We start from the raw sequence: 19689 nt of genomic DNA, 5'->3' as shown, positions 1-19689 counted from the left end.
GCAATTATTAGTTCGTTGATCGATTTTTTATTAATTTATTATTAATCTGTTACCCGAGGCGTTTTTTAATTAAAAGTTTTCAGAACCGAGGGATTAAAAATTAATCGAGATAAATCGATTTCAAACAGATTGATCTGAATTTTTGCAAATGTAACATAATTATACTCTTAACAGGAAGGAAAATATGTATAAAAAATTATGCGATTCCTAACTAGAATAATTACTATCATCGAGAGATTCGGTATTTAACGACGAATAAACTTTTCTCTGTTGTTAAACGACAAAGTTAGACTACTATTATTTTTCATAAACCGGCGCTCTGAATATAATTCGAAATTACCATTTCTTGTTAATTAACTGTGAAATTAAATTGATGATGCTTTCAGGGGTCGAAATCATGATTAACTAAACTCTCGCCACCATATCTCTCAATCCCGATATATGTGCCAGTATTTCTCCAGTTAGATTATACTTATTCCCTAGAGAAGTTATAATTTAGATTATATATATAGAATATCATATATATAGAAGAGATTAATATTAACAACACTGGCTGTACGCATCAAATCCTTTAAACACCCTGGCACTCTAGAGCCACCTCCATTTCTTATCTTCGTTAAAACTTTCATCTTTCTTTCATTTATTACTCTGTTTTTATCCTCGAATTTTGAAGCGTCGAACACTTAGCCGTAGTTTTTCAGCGAATCTTTGATGCTTTGTATCATATTGTATATATATTGTATAAGAAGGAATTCATTTTATTCGCGTATGAGACTGTACGAAATACATATCTAAGCGATATGCTTGCTGCGAGATATTTTACCTTTAACATTAAATATGATGAAGCAAGAAAGACAATAGGAAATTTCGTGCACGACAACGTTTCTTAAAATATTTCAACCGAATACTTCAACCTAAATACTACCCTTCGAAAATACGTTCGCGAGATACAGAATACCGTAGGTGCAGTTAAATTAAACTTGCATGAGGAAGTACTCGAGACTTGTTCTTTTCATCTTTGACACGTTGTACAGCCCTTGGAAATGTAAAGGAACAGATAAAATCCCGAAAAAGCTTCTTCCTTTCTTCCGCAGGGCTATTTATTTTTGAATCGAATTTTTTAGTTCAGTAACCATCTTGAAAACACTCGGATTTCTATTGGAGAAGATATCTTTTGAGTAGAATAAAGCTAAAGAGAAAAGAGAGCGAAAAACTGTGAGATCGGTGATGTTTTCATGTTTTTAAATATCTCAGGTATTTAATTTATTACGTAAATAATAAAATTCGGATAAAATTATCTTCGAACATTGGATACTTCGATGTTCAAACAAACGTAGATATTTTTGCACTTAAGTGTATTTTGTTGAGAAAACAATTGTTATTTTATAGTTAACTGAAGTCCATATTGTAAAGGTAATTTAAGTTTAATGTTAAGTAAGATAAAAAATACGTATTTTCAAATAATTTAATATCGATTGACAATTCCTATTTTATCATAAATCATCTTGAAGTACGTCAAAAACAAAATGAAATAAAGGGATTATGTCATCAAATTAAAAAATTAAAAGGTCGTATCATTAAAAACATACGATATATTTCTGTCGTGCAAGTAGATCAGATACCTTTGCGAGGAATTATAGTTTCGGAGAAATTCTAGAAGCATGTACTTAGATTTTCCATAAACATTTCATTAGAAGTTGTACTCTTACCTTATCTTTCTGACGGATTTCCATCACGTACAGGGGTAGAAAGTTTCTTCGATTAAGGAAGTTATAGGTGAAATTTATAGGTAATAAGCCGACCGAATATTTAATGATATGCAGTTTTCATCGTTCCCAACTCATTGATCGATACGCATAATATTATTATCCATGCCAGAATGTCTATTGTCTCTCTGTTCTTAAGTTTTATGAACATTCCCTTCGATTCTCTCTTGTTTTTCGTTGTATCCGGCATTATATTTTTATTTTACATGTAACTTTTTTAAAAGTTATTTCAGTGAATCTGCAGTTTAAAAGAAGACACGAAAGCCAAAGATTGAAAATTGAGATTCTGTCTCGAGCAGACGAACAGTTTCTTCATTTAATGATCAAAAAGGAAGAAAGATTAAGATCTGTATTCGGAGCAGAGAAATTTTGCCACAAAATATATATAACGTTACGATGTTATAATTATCTAGATGTATCTAGATGTAAAGCTATAGAAAAATGGTTTCACTATTGACTTCGCATATCTTTGGATATGTTCTCGTCACAGACTTTGATATTTTTTCTATACAAAATAATAAAATTATTGGCATTTTTCGTCTTTATTCGTTGATGGCTTTATTACACACTAAAAATGGATTAGGTTCGGTTAGATTAGGTCATAATAGACTGATGATGATCTAGGAAGGCGTAAAATTTGTGCGTTACGTCTTACATTTTTATAATCATGCTTTCAAGTTGCGTAAGAGTAATCGAAATAAAGAAGAATAAAATTTGTATGAACTCATTGTGCAAAGGAATGAAAATCTGAAGATACACTAAGAATAACAACACCACACCGAGAGTATTAGAGGCCACACGCAGAAACAAAGGTTGGGAATAATAAATGTAAACACTGAATTATTGCCTAGAATAAGGTCAATATCGTATAAGAAAAACAACTTATATTAGACCAAATATATTCAATTTTCTTTCTCTCGTAACTTTTGATTGTCCCAGGCCTCGGACAAAGTGCATTTTACTCAGGAACATACACAAAAGTCAGCGAAATTAATGTAAAAGTTCTTTTTCTATAGTTTTATCGTATAAACGTTTATATGTAATTTTATATAGTTGTATAATAAATGTATAATCATTATATCTATATACGCAATTATTATACGTAAATTATGTGTAATTAGAATAAAAATATTCTTTTTACGTAGAAAGTAATTAATCTTTGACAAAAATCGCGATTATCAAGTAGGCTTTTAACTAATTTTCTTTGCTCATAGAGTGCTATTAATTTTCTCAAGTTATAGTAAATACAATGATATTTATGAAATAAACAATATACATTTTTAAAGAAAATTCTTGATCTAAGGAATGGGGATCTTTGTCTATGTTCTATCCTGTTTCTAAATTAAACTGTATGTACTTGTCAGGTGAAAAAATAAATTTTGGGAAAAGCCAGTGTGTTAGGAGTCTTAAGAGCGGTAAAATCGGGCCGGATACCCACGTAAAAGGGAAAACTTAGTGATGTCATTTCGGAGAAGAAGTAAGAGTAAAACATCCAGTAGTATCCCACGACCACGATGTTTCTTTTTATTGCAACCGGCTGAATAATTGACAGGTTCATTGATTTTTCTTCCCTTTACGAATCAACACATTCAACATGAAAGTTCTAGAACTCCTATAACTTTCCCCTTCGTTTACAGAAATAAAGGAAGTAGATTGTTACGTTTCATCACGTTCTTATTACAAATCAAGCTTTTATTGACTACGTCTTTTAACCCTATGTGTATTTAGTAAAAAGAATTATTTATTGTTGAAATATTTTTCAACTGAATTATCAGAAAATACTGCAAAGCGCGAAACAAAAGAGAAGAACATTCCCAAGAAATATGCTTCTCTTTCACGAATCTTACTACAATTTTCCAATATTTTGTTTTGAAACTCTTCCGAAATCTTCATTCTTATAAAGAGATTTATCAATTTTATTCTCATAGAAAACAGTTTATTTCCAAAACACACGCATATCTTTCACGAATCTTATTACGATCTTTCAATTATTTTGACGCTGTCCCGAAAGAAATTTCGGGAGAAATGTAGCCAGGAAACTATAAATAGAAAACGTACGGTACTTTCAACGAATAAATCGTTTGCCATAAAAATCGACCCGATAATAAACGTTGTTTTCTTCGCGCGCAACGAAGTAACCCGAATTCTGCTTTATATTTTTCAGGAGTTTCCCGAAAGGATTCTTAAAGCGGAAACGCCCTTTAAAATCTGCGTTCCGATTCCTCACGGTCACTCACCCAAATTTCACTACGATTCCCTTGAACATTGAGCAGCAAATCTGCGGAAATGTTCTTCCATCGCACGTATTTCTCTACGTCGCGTTGCCGTGCAAGCTGTTACACGCCATCTTATACATGTAGTATGTCATGTTACCTTGTCTTGGGTATAGTAACTGGATTTATCAAATTCTAGCTTCGTGTAACTTTTTGGATTTCATTGGATATTATAATTATTCAGAATTAAATAGAAGGGTGACAGGCCTTAAGAATCATCAATCTTGAAATATCTGTGGAAATTGGCTTTAAAAATGAACTATTTCCTGGAATAAAACTGTCATTATTTTACCTAATAAGATTGTAATATTTAATAAGAATATTATGACTTAAAAACTGTCTTAATCCTTTCTCTAATAGTTAAGCCATATAAATTGAACAGTCTTTTATTAAAGATTCTTAAAAAATTAACTTTCCCAACTCTTGTGTTACTCTAAATTCTTTATTTCATACGAGTTCGAAGAATGTTCTACAATATATACTTTTAAAATTATATTACTATTTTAATTATTAGATTTAACTATTCTATTTCTATATTATATATATTCTGTATCCAATAATATGTAATCATCACTGTATAAAGTGATGATTTCATTGCAAATATCATCTTTCAAATTTTTGTTTGAAAATTTGAAGTATTTGCTTGTACATAAATTCCAACAAATAATCTTTATTACATTCTGTATTAAAACAGAAGTTCCACTCCAATGTTCAGAATAATTATCTTCATTTGCAAAATTGAAAAATAAACTTGTGAACTGGGACATTTTTTGCTTTTCATCCTGCATTCAAAATAACTTCACCTTTGCAAAATTTATAATACAATATAATATATCCTTTTAATTATATCTACAAGAATATGAATTTCTATTCAACTCTAGTAAGTCAGCAAAAAAAAAAGGAAAAGATTCACCTATCCTCCACCATCGTTCAAACTAGGATCTATCCTTTTCACGAAACAACTTTTTCCTTAAATTCGACTTTATTTAGTTGTATTCATAAGCAAAAACTTAAAGTAAAACCATCCACCGTCAAGTCATAATATTCAACCCTAAACGAGTTAAAGAAGAAAATTGAGTATTCAAGCCGCCAGGTCTTTTGCGCTTTTTCCGCGCTCGAGAATATTTCGCGGAGTTGCACGTGTATGTTTGATCAAGTATATTCGCGATACGATCCCTTGACGTTCCTTCGGTTGTTCTGTCCCGCTGTATCAGCCCTGAGAAAACCGCTGAGCGATCTTCCTTCTACTCCCCGCGTTTATCGTGTGTACACGTAAATGCAGAGGGGGTTGGAGACGCACGTCTGCGCGATGCGCGTCGAGAGAGCCTCATTCGCGGCCGGTCCGACGTGCTTTTCCACCCTCGACGACAGTCCTGCCGCATCAACGAAACGTGCAACATAATCGTGAGTAAATCTCCTTCACCCTGGCTGATCACACATTCTCTCTCTGTCTTTCTGTGCCGTGTCCTTCGTCCACTCTTAAACCGGATTCACTGGGTACGTGATATTAACAGATTCATCCACAGTCTTTTTCGTCCAGCTTTTTTTTTCTTTCGTATTACGGGTAACATAACAGTTCCAGATTATATAAAACGTAAAGTCATGTATTACACAATACGTGAATTTATATATTATTGATAAATGGAAGATTCTTTGGACTAGATATGAAATTTCTTTGGTGTATAATAATGTAGAACTATATGTATACTTATCTATATACATGATAACTAAAGAGTTCATTAAAATATCGTGGGTCACAATAATTGTAAGATTTCTTTGACCCATATTTAAAATGCATATTCTTGTCAAGTACAAGGTTCTTCGAACTGTAAATAAGTCTTCTTTGGAATATACATAATAACGTGAAATTATATAGTTGTTGGTAACCAAAGGATTCTTTAAGATTGTTTCGGCCATAAAAAGTGCAAGATTTCTTTGATCCGTAATTAAATTCTTTTGGTTCAGCGATCTTTCTGTTATTGCTTTTGCGAAGATTAGCAGAGATAACAAAGAATTTTCTGAATCTGAATTAAATTGCACATTATTGATAAATATCCTTTGAACTTCTTATTAAATTACTGATAATATACTTTCGACTTCTTATTCTTATATTTCTTGATAATTATTTAAAGAAATTTCCAAATCTCTTGATTCATAATAACAATTGCAAGACTTATGTAATTCATAATTATTACAAATTCTTTTAAGTCACCAATATTACATATTACCACAGTTTTTGCAAAAAATAATCAGAGGTCTTCGAGAATTTTTCGAGAAATCTTTAAGAAAATTCCAGTCGTGAGAACATTTTAGCAAACATTTTACGATGATTAAATTTCAAAAGTTCTTATCTTATTCTTGGAAGGATGCATGTGAAGCGTTCCTAAGATAGTTAATCGTCCGATTTCCTCGATTAAGGATCGAATTATTCACCGAGTGGTAGATCGGTTTAAGAGTTGATTCAGCGGCGCGGCTCTTCACACTTCGTCGTACGTTTTTCTGAATGTTTCCGCGGAGGATCTCATGGAACGACGGGGGTGAAATCGCGTTAAACCGCGTGGATAAACTATGGGCCACGGAATCAAGAATAATTCCTTCGCTACTTGACAATTCTTTGTCTCTTTTTTCTTGATATTGCTAACCCCTACATCGTGCAAAATTTCGAAGATCTCGAATGGATCTTATTTAAGATTTTTCGGATGTATCTCGAGAAACTAGCCAAAAATTGCATTTTAACCGTATGTTCTCTTTATTTTGAAGAATAGATGAAGCTTTATTTCCATTATATCGTCGGTTTGATAAAAGAGTGAACGCCTTTTAAAATTTTTGTATTTATTTAATTAAATAAATTATAAAAATATAATTTATTTTAATTCAATTACGTAATAACTATACTGACTGACAATAATACGAGAAAATGCTATAGATATTAAACAAGAATGACGTAAAGTATATGGAGGAGATATGTATAAATAATATTTTATTGTAATGTACCCAAACAGAAAGTTTTACAAGAACATACAACTCAAAGAATACTAACTAGATTTTAAAAAATCAAACTTGTTTCGTTACTAAATAATTGAACAATTAATTATTTTCTATTTTAAATTAATCTCTTGGAAAAGTTACTTTATGTAGTACCGTCACTCTTCTGGCAAATCAACGATATTTTTATCACTGAAAAAATATGTATTTCATTGGAGATTTAAACAATATATTTTTCTTATACATTACATAGTAGCATCGTAGTGAAACTTCTGTAGGTTCACGTTTTGATCGATTCCCTTCGTGCTATTATTAAATCATTTCGAGTAACCGGCTAATGATACGGAAGCACTTTCTCTTTTTATAAGCACCCGATAGCCGAGATTATAACTTTACATCGATCGTAATACATTTATTATCTCCCGGAACGAGAAAAGATCCATGATTTGTTGAGATTTATAGGAGAAATAAAATTAATCGTACTTTTAATATAATATAAACAGCTAAACGTAATCACATAGAATGCAATACATTTTATAAGCTGTTGCTATTAATTTTGTAACAAATTAACTGACATTAATTGTTAATCAAAGAAAAGAGAGGAATAAATCGAGAGGGTAAATGTCTCCATCGCTGAATAGTAAAGTTATTAATCATGTATTTATTTTTATGTAATTTACGTAAAAATAAGGTATTTATATGTACGTACTTATTTTTTGAAAATTATGATATCTAAAATCAGTTCTGATATTTTAAAAGTTTATCCTCGGATTGTCTCATTTTTAACTTACATGTGTTTCTCATTGTCAATCTTAAATATTATCGCAACTTAATTACTTGACAATTTAAAATATTAAAAGTTCAAATACATGCACTATTGTTTTTTCTATTAAAAATTTGGGTCCCTTTATTATTAAAATTTCTATTTAACAATCTGAATTCGCCTCTTGTAAGATAAATAATCTCAAATTTTTAATAACAGCATATATCGTACAAACACAAAAATAGAAAAATAAATAAAAAATATGCGCGTCATACCTGAAGACTTGTAAATTCAAAAAATCTTTGCCAGCCAAGCCGAATCCATCCATATGAAAAACTCTTCAATTTAACTTTTCTGTATTTCATCACTTTTTCACAATTTTTCAAAATTAATCCATACCGAGAACGTTTTCAGAGAGAAGTGCTTTCAAAGAGTTTTCGCGCGTGCGAAACGCGGAACGCGGAACGCGGTACGTTTAATCGAAAACGAATTTTTCAGCGAACGGAGGAGAATTTCCGCAATTATTCGAAATTAAGGTCCTCCAGCGTGGCACAGTTCTTTCGACGATATCGGGAAACGATGCTTTACCAATCATCCCCGTAGCTGTTTTTAAACGATCCGAGGAAACGCGGTTAGCAGAACGAGATTATAAACGACAGTGTCACCGTTTGATCCTTTGTTTGCTTTTGCACAATACAAAATGCAAACACTGCCTCGTGTGCCCAGCCCTCGTCTTCCACGAGATTTCTCGACCATGACATTCGCGGTTCGATTCAAGAACTGTTTGTATACAATTGTCTTCGAGGTTTCAAATTGTTAGGAACGTAGAATCTACAAAGGTAAAGATCACGTTCGTGTTATTTTTGTGTTGATTAAGATTGTAAGAAGTAACATGATATACCTACTATGTATGTAACTATTTACGTGTAGCATGCCGTTTTTGTGTGTTTACGTTGAGATTTTGTTGCGTTAAATATTATTTTGTACGGTGAAATGCGTGTTTTGTACGACGAGGTTGTGGGATGTTTCAATAAACAACTTAGAGACATTTGAGTTTATAGGTTATAACTATAGGTTCTAAATTAATTGAATATTATTGAAACACTTGCAAAATATTTTAATAAACAATTGAAATTTGGATTTGTAGATTATATAATAAAAGATTATTGAAACACTTGATCCGCGTGTTATTTGAGAGTGAAATTATGATAATATTTATAATGGCTGCAGCACTTCAGGACAGGACTTGACACGACAGGACTAGTTATGATGTCATATCGAAGGAGAATAAGTGATCGCTGAGCCCTCTTGCGCGATAGATTACGAACTAACAATGTTAGTGAATTGGCAAGTGACAAGATGAAGGTTATATTTCTCTTTCATAATTTTGCAAATTTACGTCAAACCGGATGGTCGAATGAATGATTTACTTTGTTACTTCATTTTATATAGTGGAGACTTTATTAATATTATTAACTCGTAACTTGTAACTTATAGACTTTTACTAATGATATATTTCAAGATCCACTGGTTCCACTGTTAGAGAAATTATAGCGGGTATCGTTCAATGTTGAAAAATGTGAAAGCGTATCGTAGTGTGATTTAAGAATTTTTGTTTCAAAGTACATAATTGGATCTGAGAAGAATGTTATTTAAATGTAAGTTTTTCAATAAGCTTATATTTTTTTAAATTGTTTTCCTTATATCGAAGTATTTTTCTAATTTTTGCTTTATTTTATTTTAACTTTCATCTTCAAAATTTTCTTTATTGAAACATCTCGACCACACGGTAATTCGAAATATTATAAAATTAAATATAAGCGAACTTGAACGTCCTAGGAAAATTGTCGAAGCGCAATAATAAATCGATAAAGAAAATTTAGGGTGCAAAGCGTTTGCTTATACGTGCGTCGCGTTTGGGCAAATGAAATTGCCATGTTGTTCGTTCATTCCTACTTCGTACCTATTCATGCGTTGTAAAACTTTTTACTTCCCTAACCTTTCAATTAACCTAAGTATAGTTTTATTACAACTTTTATTTAAATGATCGAATAAAAGTTGATTTTAATGCCATTAAATAGCTGTATCGTATTTCTAGTGAATTAACAAGTACTCGGAATAACAATTTCAGAGAGACGACAATATAAACGAGTCAGTCTCATGAAATATTGTCGTCCAAAAATGTTGCTTTTTAATGTAGCTATAACCTAAAAGTATTATTTACTAATATTACCCAAATTAATTTTGATTAAGCCTAAAATTTAATTCTGCAATTTCAAATTTATCCAATTAGAATTAATCCTGAATAAAATAAATTATACACAAGAATCATAAACAAATTACCAGCTTCAAGAAAGAAATACATTGTCACTACATGGAATTAATAGTATAAAAAGTTACTTCTTACAATCTTATCATAAATTACCAATTTTTCAATATGAAAATTCTTATCTCAAAGTTATATTGAATTTGTAAAATCATATGAAATTGTATTGATACTGGAAATTATTCTTTAGCGATATGAAATACAAATATTTTTTGAATTGAGCCTCGAAAAGTGTTTCCACATACACTTCTGTGCCTGGAAACTACTTTTTGCCAAGGTGTTGCGTACACGTGAATCGTGTGTTGTCCTGACAGCACTAACCGTCCCCTGCCCTTTTTTTTATGAATGTAAACCACAACAAACAACTGTGCACAAATACTACTTTATGTGTGTATATGTGTGACAATAACGTGCCCCGTTAAAGTTATAACCAATATATTCTACCCTTTTCAAGAGAAATCAAGAGAGTGAATTTCTCATTTAGGAGATTTCAGGATCGTGTCGACGATCAGGCATAGCAGAGTTCTGAGTAGAAAAATTCACGTTAGAAGCAATAGATCTCAATTAAATTCGTTTTTAGAAAGGAAGAAGATAGAGGGGAAATAAACATAGATAAAATAATAAGATCCTATAACTACACGCTAAATTTGATCGTCAATAGGCTTCACTAGCCTCTTCCATCTTCGTAACGTCGACAGAAATCGAACTGATGTAGTCTTCAATTAAAATTATTTCAATTAAAAAAAATGAAAGTAGGTTAAATAGAAAAAGATCGTAGAATCACATCCTAAATTTTATTAATATAGCGAGTAGCAATAGGTTTCAGTAGCCTCTTTCACCTTTATAATGCCATCAGGTATTTAATAGCCTTCAATTAAAATTATTTGAATCAGTTCCTTAAAACGTAAATTTCTCCTCGATTTATTAATAGGAGCGATGAAAATAAATTTTCTTTATAGTAAAAGAATCAACAATGCAAGTAGGTATAGTATAATATATTTTTTTTTAGAAAATACATAGATATTTTAATTTGTAAAATATCGTAGCTAAAATCTATAAAGATCAATGGCTAAAATAATCAACTAAATCAGAAATAATTCATGTTCCTATATACCATAAACATGTGCATTAAGCGGATAAAAAAGGAATAAGAAATAGGTGAAATAAAAAGAATCTTATGCTCACATCACAGATTCTATCAACAAGGCGCTTCGCCATTTCTTTCCACCTCCATAATGTAGTCAGAAATCAAACTAATAGCCTCCAGTTTTGCTCTTACTCTCAGGCCAGCCCACTTAAACTCCGAATATAGGGTGCAGCGCTTTCTATCTGGTGGGACGAGCTAAATTCAACTTGTGAGAGCAAAGTTACGTCGTACGCAGGTATCGTAAACAGGTGCCCGTGCTCCATGAGTAGGTCTATTGTTCGCTGTGAAAAGCGGTCGAGAACACGCTTTGATTCTGAACATATTTCGCCACTGTTTCGTCGTTGCTTTCGTTTCTGTGACTTCGTTTCGTCCCTCCTCAATGTTAAACAATGCAGGATTCCTAGTAGACGGTGGCAGGGTCGACGTTCAGGCCGACTTTTTCACTCATTGTTCCGGAGGGTGAAACACGTAACTGGGTCAAAGTTTTTCGATCGATCGGTCGAGTCGTTAAGTTCGACGCGTTGGCGGAGAGGAAGAAAGGTGAAGGAAAACCTGTTGGTTCCTTGTTCATTCAAGTATTCAAGGAATAATTTGCTAGGTACTTGTCTTAGTTTCTTTGGTGAGACATCCTCTGTCACAGCGGATGTAAGATACAAAGGCTGAACATTTTGGAATTTTTGCTTCGTATTCATATTCGTGTGTCATACATTACACGAGTCTCTCAGAAGCTGAACTGATCGATATCAATTTTTCTTAATTTCTTCACCTCATTACATGTTGTTTCGTCACATCAAATTTGGTTTATCGTGGTTTGAAATACTATTATAATTGTTTTCAGATATGCGTGCATATGATTTCTTATCACGATTTTCCTACTTCAATTTAATGTCTGGAAGTGAATAGCTGCTTAATTCAATTGAATTGATTTGCACCACGAATGCAATACACTGTCTCATTTGAGGTCACTTCATTATTACAACTCTATCGTATCACAGGGCTAGGTTTTGTTGTTAGGAAACGACATTTATTTCATAAATTGAAAATTGTAGCCAATATTTGCATTTAGTATAGAGAAGGAGATAAAAAGTTGTACGAGGCAGTTCTTATTAAACGAGACTTTTCTTATTAAATCTTGATAATTTGCTAATAGAAAAACGAATTATTGCATCGGATATCGTATACAACCAATAAGAACAGAGAAATTCGTGCGAAGAATATCAAATGCAAATGCTTACTATGAACATAAGATTGACTTCAAGCGATTTGACTAGCCTGAACAGGTTTATTGAAACGAATACGTTCGCGAAAATTAGAATATGTCTGAGTCGTTGAAATTGTGCATGTCGGAAAAATTGTGGAGAGGATTCCGATCGAGCAATTTCGCGGGCAACCACGGAATGGAACTTTTTCCTTCCGGAGTAATCACGTAGCCTGTGATTGGAGACCTCGAATGCATATGGTAATTTGCCAGATCTCCTTTTGCCGCGGCTCCTTCCGTACGTCGATCGATCGCTTTTCGCCTCTTTTCCGCGAACGAAATCTGTTTTAAATCCGGCCCGATAAAAGCAACTCTGCGAGATGAAAACTAAGAGAGTCGTATGAATCCACGTCGACGACTTTATCTACCGTATAATTTGAGTAATTTTGACATGGAATGTGATTAGTAGATTAATAGGTTTCTCCTTCTTCCTGTTGATATAACGATTACTATACTGCGGATTTTTGTGTATTTAGTAGAAATTTAAACGTATAAAAATATATAGAATCTACATAATATGCAAGAATATATAAAATATTCGAAATATAGCACTTGTTAGAATATTTAGCAGGCGAAACAAATTTTTATTTAGCTTCTATTCCTTTTAATTATATTTATAAAAATCTGTTTATTCGAATTGAGGGTATTGTAGTTCGGATCATCTGTTTTTAGCGACAGTTTTTCTAAGAAGAATCGGAAGAATTTTTCGAAGCATTTACTACGGTCACGGTCACTTAAAGATACTGTGACCATCATTGCTTGATTCTGTCTGCTCCACTTATTTCACTGGAAAAATTCAAGACGATTCTTAATTCTTTGATAGTATAATAAAATAACGAAGAATTTAGAATGAAAGATTAAGAAAATAATTATTTCTTTATCAACGATTCACGTATTACCAACGATGTCAATTATTAAAATTTTATCTGAATTTCGATTTCTCGATAGAAAGAAAAGAGATGTTGCCTGGTGTTGTAACACTCGTCGTTAATTGGCATCCTCAACGAACAATTGAAACAAATCGCGCAAGCATTAAAAGGTATATCGTTAATGATACACATCATCGTTTGAGATTCAAAGTAGAGCTCGTTCTAATTAACGCACCACTTGGCTACACCTTGTTCGATTCTACATGCACATAGAAATACTCTTACTCACTTTAATAATAAAAATCGGATGGTTCTACCGTTTAAGATCGTTTTAATCGAGGAATTTAGTGGCAAGTGGTGCTATAAGCGTAATTTTCACAAGGAAACGATATTCGAGGTTTGTATTTGTTTCGAAAATCTGCTTACGAATTTCCAAATTCTCGTGAATATGTATACTGACGTATTTTAATATTTGGAAGCATACAGATCTTTTTTATCAAAATTTATCTTTATCCTCATCGGTTTTCAATGTTCAATATCAAATTAGAGATTTAATCATTCATATCATTATCTTGAATCTCCCATATAAGATTAAAGGCTTAAAAATGTTTGTTGTTTACCATCAAATTTAATCTTTGGTAACAATAACAATTTAATAGCGAATGATCTAAGTAAGATTATTTTCCTTAAAATTCTTTTCTAAGATTATTACATTGTGTTCTGTTCGTGTTGGATCTCTAAATTTTCTATCCTCGTAGTATTGGATTCTTTCTGTTTTCAGCCGATTGCTACATCATCGTGTTTGAAAACGGCTGAAGCGACCAGAAATTAAGCAGAAACGCGATGAAATGCGATCGAAATGAGATTTCCTTCGTCCGAGATTCTTTCCCGTAGTCGATTTCATCGTCGACACGTCGTTAAGAATCATCTCCCACGTTCATTGGTCGATCGTTAATTTCTGTTGAGAACCCGATACCATCGTCGTTAAATCGCATTTCTGCCAGTAATTCACTTAACGATCTCCCATGGTACCGTTAATTAACGATGGTCAAAGTATCGAAAAAAGGAGCAACCATGTTGAAATCGAATAACCGGCCAGATTGTACACCTCGTCTTTTTCACTTTCCAGCCGACTCGTGTTGTAACTTCGCAACTGCTAGCTATTAATCCCTTTATTGCTTAGCTTTTCCACTTAGTCCTTTAATGTGGAATATTCGTTTTATTTTTTGCTCAGCTTTCTCTTTCAATCTATAGACTTCGTAGGAAATGATCGTGGCAATTTTTATACCAATGTTTACGGCTGTTGAACATATACTGGGTTGGTAACTAAGTGATTGCGGATTTTGTCAATACCACCTAATGACAAAATCCGCAATCACTTAATTGCCAACCCAATAGATGGATGTAAGTATCTTTCGCGATTAAAACACGAAAAATCCAATGTTACTTTTTGGTACGTTAGGAATAAGAGAATTCGTAAGGCCCACGTAATTTGTACACTTTCCTTTACGAGTTGTATTATTTTTGAAGTTGCAAACACAAAATAAACGCGTTACAATTGCGAAGACGAATTCATCGAGCATCTGAATGGATCCTTTTGATCAAAGCACAGATAATTCTTCCTTCACGTTAACATAATCTTGACGCTCCTCTTCAGACGCTCCTCTCGATATCTGCCTGCTCAATAACTTTATCATATTGTGATCGGTACAAAATTAAATAAGCACTTCTCTTCTACCAAACGATATTGAAGTTTTGTTTCGTTAAAAAATCGAATGAGATTTTAATTCTTGCTTCTCTTCCCCGTAGTATATAACGATTTTTCTCTTAATTCCTCTTGAAAGCCATTTCAATCATGGATGACCTCATTGGAAGAAATTATTTATTAACTCTGTTTCTTCTTTTTCATCTAGCTTACGATAGCAATGAAAGCAAATAAGAGCAGGAAATTTGTACGAAGATACGAATTTACATAGTCGATGGAAATTCGTGCTAAACGTTGAAGCGTGAAAGCTTTAATCTGCATCAAGATGAAGCGTTTAATTATTATCGTTGGATCGAATGATCGACCTTGGAAACTCCTTTGAATATAAATCTGTTTGATGGTATTGCTACATCTTTAAGGCTAATTAGCTTGGGCGATTCGTGTGAGTGTATTTTGAAATCGAGATTTGAATTTCTATTTAATGTTTTCGATTCTTTGTTATAAAGAAAATTGCCTTTTAAAAGAAAATCTTTTAAATATTTGTCTATAATTCTTAGATTCTATAGGTAATTAATCCAATTTTACGATATCATACTCTTTTCATTCCAATTTTATCCTAATGTTATTTTTCTTTACGCTAATACTGTTCGTTTATATTGGAAAAATAATATAATTATATCACCAACAAATCTATTCCAGGCCTCTACATATACAACAATTTGTTTATTCAATTTATCGAATCCAATTGATTGCGAACCGATCAAGCAATTTCATTTTCTAGTAGTAAAACATTCGTTCCACGTGACATGATTTAATTAATAACGCGACGCGGAATAACCTGTTCCAGTGGTCCTTAATTAGTCTTCAATGCTAATTCAACTAATTGGAGTTAATTGATATCTAAATCTATTCGTCGATTAACTCTGATAATTTAGGGTCATCTGTTTCATTCGTAGAATATATGCATATAGGTGATAATTCTGTTCATCATCCTATTTTTGTCCCCTTAATATTCTATTATCTAATGTTTGCAAAAATAGATGGTATTAAAATAAGATATATTTAGATAAGATATATTTTTTCATGCATTTTCATAATTTTTTTCCATCTTGAATTCATACATTTGGACAGTGTTTTCAATATTATATTAACAACTGATATATGTAGCAAATCAGTTGCGTAAAAAAAAATTATGTATACAAAATTAAGTATAAAACCTTATATGTATGTTTGTAAGATCTAAAAACTTAAATTGTAAATTTTTAAACCATATAAATTGTTTTATCATATTCGCAAATATAGTTTGAAGCAATCTGAGTTGCGTTTTATTTTGCAACTGTATCCGCAGTACGATAGACATAAGAAGTTACGATAAATCTTCATTCCACTTTCATTTTACCTCTATTTCGCGTTCGAAACTTTCCAATTTTTTTTTTTTTTTCTCTTTTGTTCACTGTCGAAATTTGAGAATTCGAGAGCATACACGTGGCGATGTTTCGTGAGATGGGACAGACGCGTGTTTTATCGAGGAAAACGCGGTAGATTCAATTAGTTGGAGAGAACACGAGATGCTTTTACCGGCAAGAACGTTGATACCGCGGTTGGGAAACGCGATATCACCCGATCGATTAAATTCGAAACTAACAACACGATACAGTTTTGAAACGGTCCTCACTTTTGAAAGGTAGGGACTTTTTTCCCGAACTTTTCTTCTTTTTCTCTTTCAATATAAACGCGACATTTTGTTAGAATGTGTAGATTCAGTTTTGAATTTTGTATGAAAGGTTTAAAAATTTTGTACATCTCATATTTTGTACATGAATATGAATTTTCACAGATGCGCGTTTCACGTAATATAAAGCAATAGGAAGAACGATAGTACGATCAAATGGAATGTTGTGCTTTCTTATACAATTAATATTTTATCAGTGAATATTTAATAACGATTAAAGATTTCGTGAAATTCGTGATATATTAAATTCTACCAATTTCATACTTTCCATTGGCCGGAACTTTACAATTGGAACTTGAATAATGTATATAACAGCACGTTTATTTTATTTGTTTTCAACTGCAGTATGTTCAATGAAATATACATTGTAACTAATTAATTTAAGTTTATTAGGTTACAGAAATATTTTCACAGTGGATAAATTCTTATTAAAATTCCAGGAAAATTTGATATAATTTGAAATTCAGTTTCTCTTATGTTACTTCTCATGGATATAGTAAAAATTCCTTTGAAATGAAAGAAACTTTTATAATAGGCTATTTAACTTCGAATTTTTGAGAAGAATGAATATTCTGAAAATAGGTTTTCATATTGCTTCTATTCTTCTACATATTTGTTAGTTCTAATCAAAGAGGAAATGTCATACATTTTAATCTTGCACGTGTATTGTGTAACTCAACATTTGCACACGAGCTTTGTGAAAATTAAACTCTTTCTAGGTTTTGAATGTAAATTACATCTTTTCTACACTTTTGGTATTCATATTCTGTGATGAGTTTTTCTTGAGACTTTTTCATATTTCTTATAAAATATACAGAGTTAAAAGATAGAGGAATTTAAAGTTTCGTGGTACTCATCACGAAAAGTATGAAATACTAATAACGAACAAATGTGCATTTTAAAAGCGACATTTTTAAAATTGTTAAAATCGTCCAATGTTATTTTTCATGAAACGATATTCCCAATTAATTGTTCTACAAAATTTATAATACTTTTTAAACCATAAAAACGTAACATGAATCATAAACCATTTAAGTCTTCACTTACACCTCTATGATTTCTTTGCTCAGTGGGGTTCCTCGTTAGATTGTTATTAATAAAACGAAACTTCAGCCTTACCTCAGCGATAAATGTTATATAGTTAAGGGTTAGCCTTTGTTCAGTTTTTGATTACTACAAATTCACCTTTGGATTTTTCCACTTTTATTTCTTCAGCGTTCGGTGTATTCCACGCACGAAGGCGATTAAAAACTGTGTGAGAAAAATACTTGTACTTCACAAGCAAGATTTGTTTCACCTGGGTTAATTGCAACGAAAGTCGTGCGAAAGGGAAGGATTTTGTGTAATTATCCAGGCTTGGCTTTAACAAAGTGAATGAGGCAGCGTGTTTAATTTATAGTTAGTCGAAGTGTCTCGTTTAATTAAATTTTTAAGCAACCTACTTAATTGCACGCCAACTAACGTCGAAATTACTTTGTCTCGACCGTTTCGTACTAATTACTATTCGATTAAATTTTTACACGCTGTTTGACGTGCGTTCTACTGTTGTTCTTCAATTTGAAAATTAATTGTAGCACGAGCAATTCAATTTTCTTTTTACTGGACGGAGGAGTCTTAACGGAAACGTTATGTGCTAAAAAATTGTTGGATTGTAAAGTGCTTACTATTGCAACCATTAAGGGCACTTAACTTGGTAAGGTGTGCCCTATAAAATTCAGGAAAATTGCGTAGAAGAGTTTAAGTTCGGGGGAAACTTTGCTGGAAGTTAAGAAAACACCGTTTTACACGAGAACCATATTTATGGGCACGAGCCATCGATTATGTGTTACTATTTTTATGTAGCCTCATATCTTTCACACGTTTCGATTCTAGCCGGGCGAAAATGGCACCTCCCATGCGAATTTTTACAAAAAAAAAAAGAAAAAAAACGCCATTTATTTGCTCACGATTTGGTCACATTTGTTCAACCAAAATTTTGTTCTTCCACCTTTCAAGTAAAGAGCGCTATCTTCATCCAGCTTTCAGTTCTTCGCTTCTTCTGCGATTGAGAGGAAACAGTTCATGTATATAGAATATTTCAAATTTTGAGGGTTTATTTTTTTATTTTGCACGTTTTCCACGTAAGAATCGAGAATTGCAAGAAATTTAGCTTTAGAATCTTTGGGCTTTGAATTAAAATTTTTGAACTTTGGATTGGCATTTTTAAAATCATGGATTTTTACGAATTATTATCTTTTTGTTTTGAAAACTTTGCAACAAATCATTCTTACTATTTTCGTTTATTAAATTAATTAGTGTTAGAATGAGAATTTAATTTCTCGATTCTTATTTCTACGTCACTAAAATGTATGCTTATTCAAATGACGTATTACTTGCTAATACTCGCATCTCTAATACTCCGTAGACATTTCAACGCAATTATTTCACGTAAAACGTCAATTAGCATATCCTCTCCACGATCTATTAATTCTCCATTTCTACTACTATATTTACTTACTTACTATTTCTGTAAACAAAATCCATTATCATCTCTCCCCTCCAACTCCCACGAAAACTAACGTAATGCAAATAATTCAACGTAAATATTTATCATACAAACGATGTTCCATTTCGTTATTTCTAATTTGGATCGAACGCAAGCTGGACCTAATCTAACTTAACCATAGACCAAATCCATCTCAGTTATGAACGCGATATTCTACGATCGTAGATGTAATGATAACGATGCAGCGCAGCGGTCACGATGCAAATCCGTTTCGCGATTCTCTAACGGTATCACTCGGTATATAATGAGCTTCGTCAGCGTTTTCGTCATCCGGTTTCAGAGGTGATTCAATCTTTGAATTTCTGATTAGCCGCTGCGAT

The 19689-nt window shown here is 32.3% G+C and overlaps 2 protein-coding genes across 7 annotated transcripts in view; one reads left to right on the top strand and one right to left on the bottom strand.

The window, feature by feature from the left end:
* LOC100651889 (MAP/microtubule affinity-regulating kinase 3) overlaps positions 1–8080 on the bottom strand; it is a 50548-nt gene extending 42468 nt beyond the window's left edge. The window contains exon 1 of the mRNA XM_048409475.1: positions 8063–8080. The gene's annotated coding sequence lies outside the window, so the exon portion shown is untranslated. The remainder of the gene's footprint in view (positions 1–8062) is intronic.
* Positions 5335–19689, top strand: part of LOC100651767 — a 158263-nt gene continuing 143908 nt past the window's right edge. For 2 of the 6 annotated variants that reach the window (XM_012312632.3, XM_048409471.1), the window contains exon 1: positions 5335–5443. The gene's annotated coding sequence lies outside the window, so the exon portion shown is untranslated. Of the gene's footprint in view, positions 5537–19689 lie in introns of all 6 variants that reach the window. The other 4 variants (XM_012312633.3, XM_048409472.1, XM_048409474.1 and 1 more) reach the window with 3 other exon arrangements.

The sequence above is a fragment of the Bombus terrestris genome, chromosome 10, assembly GCF_910591885.1.
Source record: "Bombus terrestris chromosome 10, iyBomTerr1.2, whole genome shotgun sequence".
NCBI lineage: Eukaryota > Metazoa > Arthropoda > Insecta > Hymenoptera > Apidae > Bombus > Bombus terrestris.
This window is presented reverse-complemented; position numbering and strand designations above follow the sequence as displayed.